Source organism: Macaca thibetana, chromosome 1 (assembly GCF_024542745.1).
Source record: "Macaca thibetana thibetana isolate TM-01 chromosome 1, ASM2454274v1, whole genome shotgun sequence".
NCBI classification, from domain to species: Eukaryota; Metazoa; Chordata; class Mammalia; order Primates; family Cercopithecidae; genus Macaca; species Macaca thibetana.
The window spans coordinates 69,653,948-69,674,088 of NC_065578.1; the positions used below are offsets into that span (position 1 = coordinate 69,653,948).

The following is a 20,141-nucleotide window of genomic DNA, read 5'->3' on the forward strand; positions in this document are numbered from 1 at the left end:
TACTTGAAAAGTTTACTGTGAAATTCTACTGATTTAAGATTGTACTTAATATTAAAAAAAATAAATCTAATTATCAAATGCATCCCATTGTGGTATTCCTACATTATGTGACATTAACCTATATTCCTGGGTCCTTTTAATTCCCAACTACTGCTCTTAGAGGTCTTAGCCTTTTGTGTTAATTTTTATAAATGTAATTAAATAACTATTATTCCCAAATCTTAGTGTTTGCAGATTAGTTATAAATCCTATATATGGCAGGTTAAAGGCCACCTTTTTACAGAGAAATAATACTTTTTATATTTTTATCTGAAATAGTACAGTTGTTGAGAATAAAGGAAGATATGTTTAAAAATAGAATCTTTTGGGCCTGGTGGTACATGCTTGTAGTCCTAGCTACTTGGGCAGCTGAGGTGGAGGATCTCCTTGAGCCTAGGAGTTCCAGACTGCAGTGAGCTATGAATGTGCCACTGCACTCCAGCCTGGGCAACAGAAGGAGACCCTGTCTCTAAAAAAAATAATGAAATAGACAATTTTATAGTTGAGTGTATAGTTAGCAAGTTGTCAGTGAGCCATAAGTCAAAAATTAAATCTTAAAAATTGTTTTTATACTAAAGGTTTCTCATCTTATAATAAATCTTGATATTGCCATTTGTTTTGGTTAAAATAATATCATACAGCCTGATGAATAACAGTGATGTGTAGGAGGAGAATACATAAAAATACACATTCTTCTGTATTGCCCACACTCTTGAATTATGCCTATTAAGTCTGGAAATTCTGTCTCTAGAGGCAGTAGCATTTTGAGGCAGGTCCTGTCTCACTGTGGTTTCTGCCAGAACTGATTTCTTGCCATCTCAAGGCCTTAGGGCTGTGGAAATTAATGAAGATCAACCAAACGAGAAAAGGAAAGGCTATTCTTAGCTTACTATAGCAAGGGAGTTAGCCACCATCACCTGGGTTTTGGCAGAAAGTCAAAGGCAGGCAGATGGGTGGAAAAGTTTTATAGTGGAGGAAAGGGAAGCCTTCAGGTATGTCCTAGGTGAAGACTGTTGGCATGGGGAAACTGGAAGCAGGTTGACTGGAGTCAAGTGTTTCACAGTGGGCAGGTCTGTGTAACTCTACACCAAAGTCTAAGGAAGTTGAGAGGCCAAAGAGGCATCCGGTTTCTTAGAAAGAAACATTTAATAGGGACTTAGGAACAGAAGCCATGACTGTATCTTGGGCAGTGATGGGGCAAGGTGGTGAATCCCAGCATAATTACCCACCAGACCCGGGACTTACATGCCATAGGGAGAGGAGTGGTTGAGAAGGAATTTGTAAGACAACTGAAGTATGCTAACATCAAGGCTGTTTGACCTAAGGACAGGATTTACTGTATGTACGAGTTTATCAAGGGTGACTTACTCTAAGGACAGGATTTACAATAAGTACCTGCTCTTAAACAAGGTACAATAGATAAACTGGAATGAGGGTTAATCGGAAGCCAACACGGCAGATTAGCATCCAAGATGGAGTTGCTTTGGCCTCTAGATGGGGCATCCTGTGTGATTTGCTAAGGGTGCATATTTGGCTTTCTCTGAAATTCCTAAGTTGGAAGCAGGGGCAAAATTAGAGAAACTGTCAGTCATTCATTTCCCGGCCATTCTGGGCCAATTGTTATACGAGTTATTGTTTAGCTTCCTGGATTGTCACTAAAGAAAGCAATCTGGCTTCCTGCAACTCTGACTTGCAGCAGGCTGATCTCATGGGTTGTTTATTGTTGATGGGGGTGTTGGTTTCTTGGGCAGCTTGCTGCAGGTTGTGGGTCGAATTTCTAATTTTACATATAGCATGGCCACTGTCCATTCCTATATTCAGTCTCTTAGGGCTTCTGGTGAGCAGTAAGTAACTACCATCATGTTAGTCAAGGTTCTCCAGACTAACAGAGCTAGTAGGGCCTCTGTGTGTGTGTGTGTGTGTGTGTAGAGAAAGAGAGATAGACAGAGATTTATTTTAAGAAATGGCTTATGTGATTGTGAGGCTGGCAAGTCTACAGTCTATTGTAGTCTTGAGTTTGAAATTTGCAGGGCAGACCATTCAGCTGAAAATACAGGCAGAGATTCTATGATGCAGTTATGAGGCAGAATTGCTTTCTTTAGGGAAACCTTTGTCTTTGCTCTTAAGGCCTTCAACTGATTGCATGAAACTCGCTCACATTATGGAGATTAATCTCTTTTGCTCAAAGTCTATTTAAATGTTAATCACATCTAAAACATACCATTACAGCAACATCTAGACTGATGTTTGACCAAACAATTGGGCATCATAGTTGACACATAAAATTAACCATCACGACCATGTTCTAGGCACTGTTCCTCACTGCCTGAGAAGACACCATTATGTTTATTAGGGTTTTTGAGGTTTATCCACAGCTTTTGGTTATCTGCAACCATGTCTCCCACCATTAACATAGTTCACACTAAGATGATGATTCTATGTTTAACGCTTGGCCGCACTTTCTTCACAGTCCATCTGGTTTTGCAGAGGGAAAGTAACTGGACATTCTGGTCAGGTTAGGTGAGGTCAGGCCTTCAGGACGCTATTTTCACTGAGTTGCTTTATAAGGTATATTATGCAAAATTCCATCAGCTCTTCTGTTCACTATATTCACTGTTGAAATTCTGAGTGAGATTGCCATCTCACACCGAAGCCAGTGGGTACAATCTTCAGTAGGCACACAGCATCATGCTTGTATTTGATCCAGCTAGATGACATTTAAGAGAAAACTTTATTGTGGACTCTGTGAAGTATGACATTTCTTTGTGACTCAATTTACTCATGCATTTGTACCTGGGAGTTCATTACATAGCTAACTTCCAGCTGCTTTCAATTTACATGATAAAAGAAATGGGTCATATTCTTCTCAGTGTCCTTGTAGTGCATTTTCCTTTAGTTTTTCATTGAATTCTGTTGTAAGTAAAATGGATAAGATTGTTCACTATTTTGGATTATTTTGCTGAAGATGACCAGCTCGGAGATGTGAGGAGTAAATAAGAAAGTAACAGTAAAATCTGGACTATCTTTTAAATTAAGACATCATTTTTAACAACAGAGTAGCCTTAAATGACCTGATTCCACAGAGGAGCCAGGAAACAGTATGAAACTACAAATCTATTTTGTAGAAATATGGAAATCTTAATACTATTAAGATACAAATCTTAACAGTATTTTTATAAAGTGAAAACAATATGATCACTTAATTACTCAGGTGGATCTGAAGAAAATTTCAGAGAAGAAAAATAAAGCTTGGAATGCACTTTAGAAAAACACAAAAGGGAACACAAATGCTTCATAACAAATCTCTTAGGAGGCCAATATTGAAAGAAATACAAAAGATGGTAAACATGATTAAACAAAATGTCATCAAGGAGTAACAAAAGTATTACTCAAAATAAAACTTCTCTTAGGAATTATCCAAAGACAAGTAATTATTTAAAAAAGAATTTCCTCTTCTATACAACAAAAGAAATCCTGATTTCATTTACTTCACAATACAACACAAATTTACTTACAAAAAAATGAGTGCAATAGAAAATGAAGTTGCTTTTAAATTGAAGATTGAAGAAAAGGTTGCTATATGTCTTCTTTTAAACAAACACGTTGGATTCAATTTTGACTTACTGCTCACAAAATAAATTTCTATTTGTTCCAGCGAGAACTGTCAGATATTGCAAACTTCTTTGTCTGTTGAATAGTGTGCCTTTAATAGAACACATATAGCATAGCTCTAGGGAGTAGAGACTTCTGACTTGATACTATTTTTACAGTAATTTATATCTTGGTTTCTTCAAGTAGAAAAAAAAATTGGGCCCAATTTTTTTCCTTTCATTTATTAGCTCTGCTGTTCTCACACCTACATGCTGAATTAGAAGGGACAAGTATAATCCATCTTCTTACAGTGAAGGAAAGGAAGGTTCAGAGTGAACATCATTTGACTAGCAAAAATAAGTGGCAGAGGCGGGGCTAGAATGTTGGACTTCAGACCTCTTACTTCTTTGTGCTAGTGCACCATTCTTAGTCCAGCACAGACAGTTCTCAAACAGATTAGCAAACCACCCTCTTGAAATTGCAAGAGTTGTTACCATGTGATCAAGGCATCATAATTAATGCAAATCCTAGTTTCTAGTCGGGACAGAGATTAAGGTGGAGACTTTGTAATAAAAGATGGGCATATATTTTACTCACATAGCTTATTTTATTTTGAATGAAAGAGTCAAGCAAAGTCTAGCCTTAGCCTGTTCGTGAAGGAGTGATTGCTGAAATAAAGGTGCTTTAGAGTTGAGGACCCAGGGGCTGGCCTTTTATATCCCTGTATTATTCAACCACTAATTATGAGCTGGAGATGGGGAGGGACAGGGAAGTTGAAGAGGGAGGCTTGGGAAACCTTACTGGTGAAGTGGCTCCAGTAAGCTGAGGGCAGTTCTCTGGTGGAGGGTAGACTGGTGCTGTGGCCTGGTAAGGGGAACCTTATTGGTGTATTACAGCATCCACTACAGGTAGTAACTTATGTCTCACCCATTTTATCTAACAATCTCCATAAGATAGCCTAAACAAAGTAACCGTGGCTATAATGTTGTGGTTATTGGTCTATAATGAAATTGCTTACCCATTCTTTCCTTCTTTCCCTCCTTCTATAACAATGTTTTTCTATTTTGCAGAAGTAATTTTTTTTTTTTTTTTTTTTTTTTTTTTTTTTTTTGGTGATAGGGTCTTGCTTTATCACCCAGGCTGGAGCACAGTGGTGCAATTGTGGTTTGCTGCAGCCTCAACCTCCCGGGCTCCAGTGAACCTCCTGCCTCAGCCTCCTGAGTAGCTGACTGTAGGCATGTGCCACCACACCTGGCTAATTTTTTGTAGAGATGAAGTCCTACTATGTTGGCCAAACTAAAAGTAATTTTTTTTTTCTGGAGAGTTTAGAGATTTAGAAGGAAAAGGTGGTCTTTAATAGGTTTTCTTTTTTTAGAGGGGGGCCAGAGTCTTCGTCTGTCACCCAGGTTGGAGTGCAGTGGTGCGATCTCCAGGCACTGCAACCTCTGCCTCCCAGGTTCAAGCTATTCTCCTGCCTCAACCTTGCAAGTAGCTAGGATTACAGGTGCCTGCCATCATGCCTGGATAATTTTTATATTTTTAGTAAAAATGGGGTTTTACCATGTTGGCCAGGCTGGTCTCGAACTCCTGACCTCAGGTGATCCACAGGCCTCGGCCTCCCAAAGTGCTGGGATTACAGGTGTGAGCCACGGCGCCTGGCCTTTAATAGGCTTTCTTAACAGAAAAGTAGACATCAGACTTTCTAAGTTCAAAACCCAGCTCGGGTGCTTACCTGCAAGCTGACTTTATTTTCAGCAACTTAAACTATCTAAACTTGAATGTTCTTCCTCATAGGAAAAATGGGCCTAATAACGTTTGCTCACAATGAATGTAAGGCATGGATGCATTAGGTGCTCAATAATTGTTATCTATCCCTTTGGCTTAGTAAAAACCATTGTCAAATTTTTTGTGTATATGACTTTAAGTTTTCTCTAAATTATATGGACAGTGTTTTGAATATTGAAATCATGGCAAACAAAACTGTCCATCCAACTCTTGTTGTGGTTTAGATTTAGAATATTCTGTTATTGTTACTAAGTAACAGACTGGTTATCCTGGGTTGGAGGGTGGTTCTCATTTTAGCCTAGCTACAAGCTGTTTTAACCAACTGGTGTGATAATTTTTTGGCTTTTTGTAAAAAATTGAATATTGGAGAAAGAAATACCAGAGGATCCGACTGGCATTTCTAGATGCCATGACCTAGAGAATCTGATACATAAAATTACATATACGTACATATGTGTGGCTAATACAAACGATAGTAGATCACTTCGAAAATATAAAGCAAACTTAAAGCTTAATCATCACCAAATAGCAACGATGATAATTGTAATATTATGAAAAGGTTTGAAATTGTTCCTGTCATAAAACGGCTAAGGAAGGGAATTTCCTGTTATACATTTTCCATGTTGCGTGAGTTTTTAGCATGGAATATTTAAAAAATATTTAATGCCAGGTATCTTCTTGTGCTTTTGGTTCTCAAAAATCAAATACCCTTTGTAGAAGGCAAAATAACATAAATTGCAAAGAGTGATTTTGTTAACTAATTAGAGTGGTTATCTCTTGTTCTTGTCTGACTAGCAACCATTTAACCTTCTTCAGGCAACATATACCCAGTGGAAAGCTACTCCGTCCTCATTTTCAATTACTAGTTTGCTGGGGAGTCCCAGTATTGAGCACAGATTATCCAAGACCAATCCACATATCTAGTCTGGTCACAGTGATGCTTCTGAATGAACACTTGTTCTAGGTCAGTCCATTAAGAATGAGTCTCTCACGCCTGTAATCCCAGCACTTCGGGAGGCCGAGGCGGGCGGATCTCGAGATCAGGAAATCAAGATCATCCTGCTTAACACGCTGAAACTTCATCTCTACTAAAAACACAAAAAACTAGCCGGTCGAGGTGGCGGGCGCCTGTAGTCCCAGCTACTCGGGAGGCTGAGGCAGGAGAATGGCGTAAACCCGGGAGGCGGAGCTTGCAGTGAGCCGAGATCCGGCCACTGCACTCCAGCCTGGGCGACAGACCCAGACTCCGTCTCAAAAAACAAAACAAAACAAAACAAAAACAAAAGAGTAAGTCTCATAACTTTCATGGGAATTATCAGAAAAGATGCATTCTCATTCACTGTGACTTGAGCCCGAAAATGTGTAATGTGGAGCTGCTACATCTATCTCACCACCACAAGAAGAACTACTATCTGAGAATGAAACCCCATGGAGAGGGCATCTCTGAGAGGTGGACAGAAACTGGAACCTGGTGATATTTTTTGAAATGTGCATCTAATTATCCCGGAAGTTAGATATATGCCAGCACATGTCAGTCACATGAGCCAATGCATTTCTTCTCCTTCTCTCTTCTTTTCCTCTTCTTCTTTCTCCTTTTTTGTTCTTATATTGAGCCTGTTTTTCTTTTGTTGTTTTTGTTGTTGCTGCTCTTAATAACTGAAGGAGTCTCATTTGATATTGAAATTAAAGGAATAATTACTTATAATAGATAATAGGAATCTACATATCTTCCAATTTTCATTTTTACAAGTTGTACCTAATAATATCATCATATTTACAGGTATTGTATATTAGTCAGGATTCTTCAGAGAAACAGAATCACTGGGATGTATGTGTGTGCACACATGTTTGTACAGAATTGGCTCATGCAATTATGGAAGCTGGCAAGTCCAAAATCTGCAAGCAGGCTAGAGACCCAGATAACTGCTAATGTTATAGTTCAAGTGAAGGCCATTTGCTGGAGAATTCCTTCTTGCTCAGAGAAGCTGATTTTTGTTCTATTTAGACCTTCAACTGATTGGATGAGGCCCACTAGATTATGGAGGGCAAACTACTTCACTCAAAGCCCACCAAATGTTAAACTCACCCAAAAATACCCTCACAGAAACATCTAGAATAATTGCTTGACCAAATATCTGCTCATCATGACTTAGAGAAATTTATACATAAAACTAGCCATTGCAGGTATCTAGTAATAATAATGGCCAATTTTTCTGTTTTAGCTCTCACTATTTGGTAAATACCTGGATAAGCATTTTATTTCTTTATTTTTTATTTTTATTTTTTCCCAAGATGGAGTCTTGCTCTGTTGCCCAGCTGGGGTGCAGTGGCATGATCTCAGCCCACTGCAATCTCTGCTTCCCAGGTTCAAATGATTCTCCTGCCTCAGCCTCCTGAGTAACTGGGATTATAGGTGCCCACCACCACACCCAGCTGATTTTTGTATTTTTAGTAGAGATGGGGTTTCACCATCTTGGCCAGGCTGGTCTTGAACTCCTGACCTCAGGTGATCCACCCACCTCGGTCTCCCAAAGTGCTGGGATTACAGGCGTGAGCCACCGCTCCTGGCCTCACATAAACATTTTATAAGCATCATTTCAGTGAATTCTCATGCAATCCTTTGCAGCAGGTGCTATTATTACAACTGAGGAACTAACACTAGAAAGAAACTTGTTTAAGGCCATATAATTAATAATTGGTAGAGGCATGGTGTGAATCTGGTTTGTATGATTCCAAAATCCATGTCCTTAGCAAACAAGCTATACTGCCACTCCAGGGCTGAAAATCTGTTTGCCATGCTTTGGTCACTTTTAGGAGAATACTCTAACAGCATAGGGGAAATGTACTCAGGAGACAGAGTGTTTTTATTTTTTGAGTTATAGGAAGTTATAGCTCAAAAAATATATTATTTTATTGAGTTATAGCTCAACAAACATTCAATGTTTGTTGAATTGAATGAATGAATGTTTGTTGAGCTCTAACTGCTAATTATTTTTTCATTCAGTGTTTCTTGAGCTATAACTACTGGGATGTGTTAAGGTAAAAAAATACCATGTTGAGTAAGACAAAGTCCTTGCCCTCAAAATCCAGTAGGGAGTTCAGAGAAATAGGCAGTGTGCTAAAGCATGCATGAAAGCTTTGAGACCACATAGTACGAACACCTAGTCCTGGAGAGTCAGGAAGAACTTATAGGAGGAAAAGACATCCAAGTTGAATTATGAGGGCAGAATAGATATTAGCCAAATGAATAGGGTTAGAAGAACTTTTTATAGCATAACTAGGACCCAATTTTCTCACTGGTAAAATGAGTGTTAGAACTGAAAAAATGTCTTGAAAATCTCTTCTGTATTTGTTTTCTGTTGTACCATAACAAATTACCACAAACTTATCTTGAATAACATAAGTTTATTATCTTGTAGTTCTGTAGATTGAAAGTCTTACACAGGTCCCACTGCACTAAAATCAGCAAAACTGTGTTTCTCTCTGGAGTCTCTAAGGGAGAGTCTATTTCTTTGCTTATTTATTTATTTATTTATTTTCATTTTTTTGAGACGAAGTCTCACTCTTGTACCCCAGGCTGGAGTGCAGTGGCACGATCTCGGCTCACTGCAACCTCCACCTCCCGGGTTCCAGCAATTCTCCTGTCTCAGCCTCTTGAGTAACTGAGATTATAGGCACCTGCCACCACTCTTGGCTATTTTTTGTATTTTTAGTAGGGACGGGGTTTCACCATGTTGGCCAGGCTTGTCACAAACTCCTGACCTCAGGTGATCTGCTGCCTCGGCCCCTCAAAGTGCTGGGATTACAGGCATAAGCCGGCTGCCTTGCTTATTTAGATTGATAGGAGAATTGAGTTCCTTGCGATTGTAGGACTGAGATCTCCATGACCTTGCTGGCTGTTATCAGAGAGCTGTTCCGAGCTTCTAAAGGCCATCATGTTCCTTATCTTCTGGCTCCTTCCTCCATCTTCAAAGCCAGCAACGAGTCAACTTCCTCTTATGCTTTGAATCTTTCCTCCTTTAGCCTTCTCTCTGATCCAGCTGGAAGGATTCTTCACTTTTAAGAACTCAAGTGGTTAGATTGAGCCTGTTTAGATAATCCAAGATGATCTTCATCTCAAGATCCTTAACCATGATCACATCTGCAATATTTCTTTTGTCACGTAAGGTCACATAGCAATGGGCTCTGATTACAGGCATGAACCACCGTGCCCGGCCTGATTCTTGGTTTTACTTGTTATGTAACTTTAGATTATGTAATCTCTTCTTTTCCCTCATCTCTAAAGTAGGGATAATAATGACACCTACTTCTCTGGATTATTTTGAACAATAACTGATATAATATTTGTAAAGTATGTAGCACCATGTCTGACATATGAGTTTCTCTACATTCACTTCATCAATGGAGAAAAATAATGAAAAAATGACCCCTAAGTATGCATTCTCTATAAACTTCAAAGAAGTTTATTAATTAATGCAAATTAATTCTGCATTACATAAAAAGATATTACTTAGATATTGAAGCAAACAAAAATATAGACTATTTGAATCTTCATCACTTTCACTTTCAGATGGTGCTCTGGTTGCTTTTAGATAGAATTCTCAGCTCTCATTTTTATTTGTTCATATGTAGGAAAACCTTCATGTAACATATTTCAGAGCTTTTTTATTGTGACTTTGCTGGCCCTCTCTCACTTCCAGTTCCTTTGACATTTCTTGCTTAATGTTTTTCAACCCATCCCCTTCTAACGTCTAGAGAAGTACAGATTTGCTAATTTCTCTGACTGATAAACTTTGATTTGTTCACCAACATTATCTAAAATGCTATGATTAATTCTGATGCCACATTCCCAGAGAAAAAGCTGAGGGGGCGAATTTTGTGTGAAATACAGTGGGTAAAACAGAAAGGAGTTACAAGATATGAAATAGTGATTTTTATGAGCTGGTGAATCAGCATATATGCTGATTTTTCTTCTTTTCTTTCTTTTTTTGTTTTTTTTTGAGACAGTGTCTTGCTCTGTTGCCGAGGCTGAGGCTGGAGTGCAGTGGTGCAATCATGGCTTACTGTAGCCTTGACCTCCCTGGCTCAAGCAATCCTCCCACCTCAGCCTCCTGAGTAGCTGGAACCACAGGCTTGTGCCACCACGTCTGAATAATTTCTTTTTTATTTTTTGTAAAGATGGGGTCTCACTATGATGCCCAGGCTTATGTTAACTTTTATTTAATATTTTTGTTGTTGAAGATGAACTTGCTTCCTTCAGAGCACAATTTCTTCTCTCGTGGTCAGATTTTAGTGAAGAGACCAGCTGGTGTTTGGGACATCAGAGTCTACTAACATTCCTAGAAAAGTCATGCTGTGCTTTAATATTACTTACTTTTACTGAAGAATAAAACTTGATATGGGAGAAAATCTGTAAAACAGTTTGTATGTAGAGAGAAACTCTCCCACACAATGCGTGTTACTTCATTCTCACGATGCATTGAAGAAATACCGGAGACTGAGTAATTTACAAAGAAAAGAGGTTTAATTGACTCACAGTTATGCATGAATAGGGAGGCCTCAGGAAACTTACAGTCATGGCAGACGGGGAAGAAAGGCACCTTCTTCACAGTGAGGCAGGAAGAAGGGTCGAGCAAAGGGGGAAAAGCCCCTTATAAAATGATCAGATCTCCCGAGAACTCACTCACTATCACAAGAGCAGCATGAAAGTAACCATCCCCACGATTCAGTTACCTCCCATTGGGTTCCTCCATGACACATGGGGATTATGGAAACTACAATTCAAGATGAGATTTGGGTGCGGACACAGCCAAACCCTGTTTTCCCTCTGCTCTCACAGCACCACAGCAATCATCAACACAGAAGACTTCCATGACCAAAGCAGTCGAGTGTTTTTTTTTTTGAGTCTCACTCTGTCACCCAGGCTGGAGTGTGGTGGTGCGATCTTGGCTCACTGCAACCTCTGCCTTCCAGGTTTGAGCAATTCTCCTGCCTCAGCCTCCCGACTAGCTGGGATTACAGGCATGCGTCACCATACCTGGCTTATTTTTGTATTTTTAGTAGAGATGGGGTTTCCCCATGTTGACCAGGCTGGTCTCGAACTCCTGATCTCGGGTGATCCTCCTGCCTCGGCCTCCAAAAGTAGGAGTGGGATTTTTTCCCCACACCTAAGCAGCAGACACCAGTTGGGTGTCCTCCAATTTCATTCTGACACCATTTCCCTGGAGATAGCATCAGAGCCTACAGGTTGAGGGCTTAGTCTCACAAGACCACCTCCTCCTTACACCCAGTCACAGCTCCAGGCCTCTGGAACTTCTGACTGACTGTCTTCAAGTTGGGGTTCTCGCCTCTTTGGAACTTCAAGGTGGGGCTCCCACCTCTTTGGAATTAATCAATTTCTTTGAGTTTGATTAATTTGCTAGAGTGGCTCACAGAACTCAGGGAAAACACTTACGTTTGCTGGTTTATCGTAAAGGACATTACAAATGATACAGATGAAGACATGTATACCTTCATAAGGTAAGGTATGTGGGAAGGGGCACGCAGCTTCCATGCCCTCTGGGGGCACGCCAGCCTTCAGGAACCTCCACGTGTTCAGCAATGTGGAAACTTTCTGAACCCAGTCCCCACGGGTTTTCATGGACACTTCAAGACAAGCATTCCTTCCCTCAGTGTATAGGGTGGGACCCTCTCTGCAGACAGTCTTCAGATGGGGGTGCAGATAAGAGTTCTGCCTTGGGGCAGGTGAAAAGAGGGAAGAAGGTCAGAGAAATTCTGTTTTCTGAGGCCTGACATACCCAAAGTTATAACAAAAGACTGTAAGAAGGGCTATGGGAGTTGTAAGCCAGAAACCATGGACAAAAACCAATATATATAATAATACCACAGTTTGCTAAGAAGATAAATTATTATCACAACTGGCAAGGTGAGTGATACATGATACATGAGGGGCATAGATAAATGCTTTTAAGGAGTTAAAAAAAATCACATTTTTTGTGCATCCTTTATATTAAAAGAACTTTGTTAAACATTTTTTAACCATGTAGAAAAAAAAAATTCCACATAACCTGTCTTGTTTATTTCTGTAATCAAGATCACATTTATTTCCTCTGAATGTGCCTTATGACATTGTCTCTCTTTGCTTTTGTATCTCAGGATTTATTTGGGGTGAGTGATGATGGGGAGTCAAAAAGACCATTTGTCCTGGGAGTTTCATTCAAAAAGCGTTTTAAATTTAGACTTCATTATTTTCAAATGGAATAGAGACATAAACAATGCTATTCTGTAAACTAGTATTTTTGCATTTCTTTACTTTTAAAAAATGCATTAAGAGCCTCAAAATTGAAGTATCTCTTGACTGGTGAGAAGCACTGCTTTTCTTTGAATCAGAATTTGCCTTCCTTGCTTTTATTACCATCTCTCAAAATCAAATCCATCCTTTATAAGCCATAAAGACTTTAAAAAAAAGATACACACACATATATATATCTATATAGATACATATATGTATGTGTATATACATACATCTATATATAGATACATATATACATATATACATACATCCATATGGATAGATACATATATTTATCTATATATCTATATATGTATCTATATGTACACATGTATCTCTATATAGATACATATATGTATCTCTATATAGATACATATATGTATCTCTATATAGATACATATATGTATCTCTATAGATGTATGTATATATCTATATCTACATATATGTATCTACCTATATAGATGTATGTATATATATGTATCTATCTATATCTGTGTGTAGATGGATTTGATTTTGAGACATGGTAATAAAAGATATGTGTCTGTGTGTGTGTGTGTGTGTGTGTGTATATATATATATATTCTTTTTTTTTTTTTGAGACAGAGGCTCGCTCTATTACCCAGGCTGAAGTGCAGTGGTGCAATCTCAGCTCACTGCAGCCTCCACCTCCTGGGCTCAAGTGATCCTCCTCTCTCAGTCTCCAGAATAGCTGGGACCACAGGTGCATGCCACCACACCCAGCTAATTTTTGTATTTTTTGTAGAGATGGGGTTTTGCCATGTTGGCCAGGCTGGTCTTGAACTCCTGAGCTCAAGTGATCTGCCCACCTTAGCCTCCCAAAGTGCTGGGATTACAGGTATGAACCACCACACCCGGCCTGATCAGGCTGGGTCTAGTCTTTATACTAGTCTGTAGGCTTCGTGTGCACAAGGGCCTTGTCTTATTCTCTCATGTGTTAGATGTCACTTAGAAACTTTAAAAAAATTCTTTTTGAATGGAGGACTATGATAACTCCATTTCTGGAGAGGGATGTTTAAATTAGATTTTATTATTTTCTCTGTTTCTCTGTTTCTTTCTCTGTCTCTATCTCTATTGTTTTTTTCTCTGTCTCTGTCTTTATTATTTTCTGTCTCTCTTGTATGCATAAAACAGTTTTTCCAGGATTGGATTAGGTATTCTATACATTTGCAAAGATTTTAATTCTTGTAGCCCCTTTAATATAAGCCTAATTTAATGTGAAAGCTCAAAAAACTCTCTGCTTAACTAGAAAATCCTTCCTCTGGACATACTCAGGGCCACTTGCAATGTGATTAGTGACATCCTTCTTTAGTGGCAGAAAAAAAAAAAACATTCCCTGGAACTCTCAAAGGTCATTAAACAAATGTCCAATTGTTGTCTAGATGACGTTTGGCAATATCACTACCAAATGGCTTTATTCTGGTTATCTTCCAAATTTTGTATCTCTACTCCTATTTATCTTTATGGGGTTCTTTCTGTAGTTAACAGCAATTATGTTTCTAGGAAATCTACATCACAGAACATATTGGTCTTGAGTTGGTTTCCTCAAGACTGTAGTTCTCTCTCTACATATATGTAAATGAGACAGGGTCTTACTTCATTGCCCAGTCTGGTGACAAGCTCCTGGGCTCACATAATCCTCCCGCCTCAGTCTCCCAAAATGCTGGGATTACAGGTGTGAGTCACTGCACCTGGCCATGCAAGGCATTTTACAGAAGTGTTGGACTGTGTGGGAAATAAAGTAAATGAAAAAAAATTTGTACAAGAAAGTAAATGCAGTCATGATACTCCACTTGATTCAACCGTGATGAATACTTACATAATTATAAGAATGAAACCTCTGTGTTTGAGTTTAAATGAGACAGAAAGAGAAGAAGAGAGTGAATTATATTGGGAGGAAAAGAAGAAGGGGAAGATGGTGCGTGAAATCATTTACCATATTGGAAAGTTAGTAAATAACTAAAATGTGATGAACTGAGAGATAGTGATACATACATATTATTTAGAGTTTTAAAAGTAATATTATAGAAATGTTAAAACTGCAAGTAGGACAAGAAAGTTGGCAGGCAAGGAGAACTTGGAGCTATTATTTTGTTATGGTTGTAAGCCTTTTAACTCCTCATATACCTAAAACAATTTTGTAAACATAATACTCTGATTAAAAATTAGTATTAATTCAAAAATTAGCCAGGCGTGGTGGTGCATGCCTATAGTCCCAGCTACTCAGGAGGCTGAAGCAGAAGAATCTCTTGAATCTGGGAGGCGGAGGTTGCAGTGAACCACGATTGTGCCAGCAGTGAGCCGATATCGCGCCACTGCACTCCAGCCTGGGTGACACAGTGAGACTCCATCTCAAACAAACAAACAAAAATTAGTACTAATTAAAACAATCTATTGAGGAAAAGTTCTGTGTATAATTTTTTGTTTTGCTTAGTTTCAAGTCAGTTCTACCTAAAAAAGATGGCGGTAGAAATTTAACAATTGTCCTTAGAATTTAGATATAAATATACATTGGATAATTAAAAGTAAAAACTAAAATTCCTAGGAAAGTCAATTCACGTGGTTAAGAGCCACCATATACTTTTCATACTATTTAACAGGCGTATTAGTCTGTTCTTATACTGCTTATAAAGACATACCCAAGACTGGGTAATTTATGAAGGAAAGAGGTTTAATGGACTCACAGTTCCATATGACTGGGGAGGCTTTACAATCATGGCAGGAGGCAAAGGAGAAGCAAAGTCACCTCTTACATGGTGGCAGGCAAGAGAGCTTGTGTAGGGGAACTCCCCTTTATAAAACCATCAGATCTCATGAGACTTACTCACTATCATGAGAACAGCTTGGGAAAGACCTGCCCCCATGATTCATTTATTTCCCACCAGGCCCTTCCCATGACCTATGGGAATTATGGGAGCTACAATGCAAGATGAGATTTGGGTGGGGACATAACCAAACCATATCAACAAGATACACTAAAATGATCAAAATTCCTATATAACAGATAGCATATTATAACTAGAGAGGATCCTAGAAGTCCTTATATATTTTATCATTTTTAAAAGACATTTTCCAGCTTGGCATGGTGGCTCATACCTGTAATCCCAGCACTTTGGGAGGATGAGGTGGGAGGATCACTTAATCCCAGGAGTTCGAGACAAGCCTGAGTAACACAGTGAGACATCATTTTGTAAAAAAAAAAAAAAAAAAAAAGACATTTTATATTGAAGAAACATCGTATGACCTTGAAAAAAATGTGAATCATATTTTGTTTTATAGACAGAAATTGATTACTTGAAGAATCAAGTGGTTTGTTAAAAATACTGCTGTTTAAAAAAATAACAAGTTACAGAAAGTTACTATTTCATCAGTTAGTTTTGTCAAAGTCAAATAAAAACGTAGAGACAAATCTATAAACAAAAGGTTTAATTTGAGAAAATAGAACTGCAATTTGTGATATACACACAGACTGGTGTGGTTTTTAGTATGTCTGAAGAACAAAGAGAAGGTTGAGTGTTTTATTAGAAAAAGAAATGCTACATATTGTTTTGTAAGAAAGCTCACTGGCAGTAGTGAAGTTTCTGGGAGCTGACAAGCTCTGATTGGTGAATGATGGCAGTAGGAAAAACTAATCTTAGAGTCATGGCAGGTCATTTAGGTAGCTGCTAGGTAAAAATGGTCTTACATTGCAGCAGGCCATTTCAGCAGCTGAGCTTGCAGGATAATTCTTGAAGCAGGTGCTGTGTACTCTGAGTGCTTTTTCCCCTGGTTCCTTGATTCCAATCCATTTGGGTATGACAAAAATAACTCAATTCATACCATCAGTTTTCAGTTTATTCTATATTATAAAACATTAGGTTTAATTTGTTAATATATGAGCTGCTCTTATAAAAGGATCCTATTTTAGTGATCTGGTAATTAGGGCTTTCTTTTCAAGCTGTACTTGGGCTCTTGGATCACAGTGAGTAGCATGCCAACACCAAGGACATAGCTCTTTGGAAAGCCTTTCATTTAAAATATTTTCCTTCCTTTTTTGTAGGCTGAATCAGGAAGCTGTTTCTGGTCTACAAATGAAGTGTTGTCATGTTCACATCCAGCCAGCTGGGGGTCTGAAGGAGAGTGTACAATCTGTGAGAAGACTGTGTGTGCTACTCTGCAAATTGCAGATAATTACTCTTAACAGAGAAGTGCTTTGAAGTTGCTGCATGAAGTCAGTGTAAAGTGTTATGAAGCACCCACATGAAAGGAGTCCTTTGTTCATTACTTCTGTACTCACAGAGGGGTTGACTGCATTGGGTTATTCATCTTCTTTCCCTATGGAAACTGACTGTGGAGTTCTGTGCCAGGCCCAGCATGCATCTTCTTCCCGGGCTGCCACATTTCACAGAATGTTAAATAAAATCTGCTTTTATTTGCCCATAACTGCTCTTCTGTGGGTTTACTCAGAAATAAGACCTGTTAAAAATGAATTACTTTTTAGAAAACTAGCACAGTTTAAAACCCTTAGAGCACTTGGGGCAAACTGAACTTAGTATGCTGGCGATGGCTGAAAAATGCTGAAAAATAAAGCAGAGAGCAAAGGCCAGAAGCTTCTCTCAACGTGGAAGGTTTTGAGAGCAAAGCAGTCCTACAGTTCAGTTTTGCACACACCCAAACTCGCCCTTCTCTGGAAGTTAAAAGGTTCTTGGAGAAATAAATAAATAAAATTCCAAATTTGTTACATCGATGGTCTGAAAGAGATGGGAAAAAAGTCTTGGGGTATATTTTATATGAAGGCAATACCTGATCTTCTAAGAAATACCTTCTGAAGAGACTGGTTAAAAATTAAGACCTCATTGAGGCTGTAGTCTTAGTTACCTTGCTGCCAGAGTGGCAGGCTAAAGGTCACTAGCCTGTAGTCAGTCATGTTTGTATGCACCCATTTTCCACTCAATGACAAAGGGATTCAAGCTTAGGTTCTGGGTATCAATTTGCAAATGCATCCATCTGCTTTTCCTAATTTCTCTACTTCATTCCTCCCTTTCCCCTTTCCATTTTTTTTTTCCTGCAGTTTATTTGCTCTACCTAACACTGACTTTAAACTAGAAAAAGCATTTTATTGCTTTCAGATTCTTTCAGACATATTCTTCTTGCCTCTGTAATGAAATGGAACACTTTTCTGATGGCAAGACACATGCCTTTTTTTTTTGGCCCAGTACCCCAGTATTAAATCATTAATTTTTATATTCGTTTTCTGTTACTGCTTAGTACACCTGGCACATGGTAGGGTGTCCACACATAATTCATTATCCAAAGTGAGACACTTTTGGGAGCAAAAGGGTATGCAGTTAGTAGTTACACTAAGACACCAGGTGCAAATTGAAATGTAAGTTCAGTTTATCGATAAACACTTGTGAAATATAATTTATTTCTTTGGTGATATCCTACCCATTATAATTAACTTGTACCTTTCTAATCTCAGGAATCTTCTTACAGGTGCTTGAATAACTTCTTTCCTTCTTAGAGCCTTTTTGTTTTTTCCTGAGATTTTTACTCTTTGTCGAGACAGGCTCTCACTCTGTAACCAGGTTGGTGTACAGTGGTGTAGTCATAGCTAACTGCAGCCTTGATCTCCCAGGTTCAAGGGATCCTCCCATCTCAGACTCCTGAGTAGCTGGGACTATTAGTGTGTGCCATCATGCTTGGCTATTTTTTTTTTTTTTTTTTTTTAGTAGGTATGAGGATTTGTTATGTTGCCCAGGCTGGTCTTGAACTCCAAAGCTCAAGTGATCTTTTTGCCTTGGTCTCCCAAAGTGTTGGGATTAGAGGAGTGAACCACCTTGCCTGACCAAGATTGTACTTTCTAAAACCACATTACATGACTCATGACTTATCACAGGCCTGGAGGCCTAGGAGAGAAGAATGGCTTCATGAGCCAGGCTCAGGGCCCTGCTCCTCTATGCAGCCTTGGGACACAGCTCCCTGCATCCTGGCCTCTCCAGCTTCAGCCATGGCTCCAAGAGGCCCAGATATAGCTTGGCTGCTGCTTAAGAGAGTGCAAGTGATTAGCCTTGGTGGCTTCCTCATGGTATTAAGCTGGCTGATGCACAGAGTACAAGAGTTGAGGCTTGGGAGCCTCTGCCTAGATTTCAGAGGATGTATCTGAAATGTATGGAAGAGCCTGGATACTTAGGCAGAAGACCACAGCAGGGGTGGAGCCCTCTTGGAGAACCTCTACTAGGGAAGTGCAGAGGGAAAATGTGAGGTTGGTGGCCCCACAGAGTTCCCACTGGGGCACTGCCTATTGGAGCTGTGAGAAGAGGCCACCCTCCTCCAGACCCCAGAATGGTAAATCCACTGGCAGCTTGCACCATGTGCCTGGAAAAGCTGCAGGCACTCAAAGCTAGACCTTGAGAGCAGCTGCTGGGGCTGAACGCTGCAAAGCCACAGGCCTGGAGCTGCCAAGGCCTTGGGAGCCCACACATTGCATCACTGTGTCCTGGATTGGAGTCAGAGGAGATTATTTTGAAGCTTTAATTTTTAATAACTGTGGGGCAGTCATTACTTTTTTTAATATAATTTTTTTTTACATAAAAGTCCAGCTCCCCCTTTACCTTCCACTGTGATTATGTTTCCTGAGGCCTCCCCACCCATTTGAACTGTGAGTCAATTAAACCTCCTCCTTTCTTTATAAATTACCCAGTCTCAGGTAGTATCTTTATAGCAGTGTGAAAACAGACTAATACAGAAAATTGTTACCAGGAGTGGAGTACTTCTATATAGATAATCTGGAAATGTGGACGTGACTTTGGAACTGGGTGTTGAGCAGAGGTTGGAAGAGTTTGGAGGGCTTAGAAGAAGATAGAAAGATGTGGGAAAGTTTGGAACTTCCTAGAGACTTGTTGAATGATTTTGACCAAAATGCTGATAGTAATATGGACAATGAAGTCTAGGCTGAGGTGGTCTCAGATACATGTGAGGAACTTATTGGGAACTGGAGCAAAGGTCACTCTTGCTATGCTTTAGCAAAGAGAGTGGCAGCATTTTGCCCCTGTCCTGGAGATCTGTGGAACTTTGAACTTGAGAGAGATGATTTTGGGTATCTGGTAGAAGAAATTTTCTTTTCTTTTCTTTCTTTTTCTTTTTTTTGTGGAGACAGAGTCTTGTTCTGTCACCTAGGCTGGAGTGCAGTGGTATGATCTTGGCTCACTGCAACCTCCACCTCCCGGGTTCAAGCAATTCCTGTGCCTCAGCCTCTCCAGTAGTTGGGACTACAGGTGTGTGCCACCAAGTCTGGTTAATTTTTTGTATTTTTAGTAGAGACGGAGTTTCACCATGTTGCCCAGGCTGGTCTTGAACTCCTGAGCACAGGAAATCCACCCACCTTGGCTTCCCAAAGTACTAGGATTACAGGTGCGAGCCATTGTGCCCAGCCCGG

General features: G+C 39.4%; 1 protein-coding gene across 1 annotated transcript in view; it reads right to left on the bottom strand.

Annotated features, from left to right (window-relative positions):
• Positions 1–20,141, bottom strand: part of LRRC40 (leucine rich repeat containing 40) — a 370,991-nt gene that overhangs the window by 303,910 nt on the left and 46,940 nt on the right. The window lies entirely within an intron of this gene.